Source organism: Pyxicephalus adspersus, chromosome 11 (assembly GCF_032062135.1).
Source record: "Pyxicephalus adspersus chromosome 11, UCB_Pads_2.0, whole genome shotgun sequence".
Classification (NCBI taxonomy): Eukaryota; Metazoa; Chordata; class Amphibia; order Anura; family Pyxicephalidae; genus Pyxicephalus; species Pyxicephalus adspersus.
In genome coordinates, this window is record NC_092868.1 from 460,918 (window position 1) to 462,034 (window position 1,117).

Consider the following 1,117-nt stretch of genomic DNA (forward strand, 5'->3'; position numbering starts at 1 on the left):
CCTCATAGCTGTATATCAGGTGACTTCCTGAGCCTAGGCTGTCCTGATCTGTACTCTCATAGCTGTATATCACCTAGGCACTTGTACCATGGTATGATGTACCATCATGGCTGTACAGGATGATGGGAGCCCCTCATATTGGGCACATGGGGGGTACAGACCACGAAATGGGAAGGGGTTTTATTTCTGAATTATCAGTTCCGGGCGGAGTGACAGTAAAGTAGTCATGTGACCTGATATAAATCTCTTTATTCTCTCTTATGACGGGTTGGTTTGTTGTTGGTCATCCGGCGGCCCCATCACTTATCTCTCCTTTCTCTGAGCTAATCCACCCTGTAAAGAGAGATCAGATGATGGTGAGAGCCCCCCGCTGCCAGCTTCCCAGGGTCTGCAATCTGCTGATGTGTGTCCTCTCACCCAAACACCGAGCATAGTAAACAGCCCCCACCGCCATGTCACTACCCCACATGTTCTACCCCTCGGCTAGCTACCCCTATAATCCCCACTATACCTCTATCCTCTCCCTTCTACCCTATAACCCCCACTATACCTCTATCCCCCCTCCGCTACCCCTATAATCCCCATTATACCTCTTTCCCCTCTACGCTACCCCTATAACCCCCACTATACCTCTATCCCCCCTCCGTTATCTCTACAACCCCCACTATACCTTAACCCCCCCTCCGTTATCCCTACAACGCCCACTTTACCTCTATCCCCCCTCTACTACCCCTATAACCCCCACTATACCTCTATCCCCCCTCCGTTATCTCTACAACCCCCACTATACATTTATCCCCCCTCCGTTATCCCTACAGCGCTCACTATACCTCTATCCCCCCTCTGCTACCCCTAAAACCCCCATCATACCTCTATCTCCTCTACGCTACCCCTATAACCCCCACTATACCTCTATCCCCCCTCCGCTACCCCTATAACCCCCACTATACCTCTGTCCCCCCTCCGTTATCCCTACAATGCCCACTTTACCTCTATTCCCCCCTCCGCTACCCCTACAACCCCCACTATACCTCTATCCCCCCTCTGCTACCCCTATAACCCCCACTATACTTCTATCCCCCCTCAGCTACCCCTTTATCCCCCACTATACCTCTAT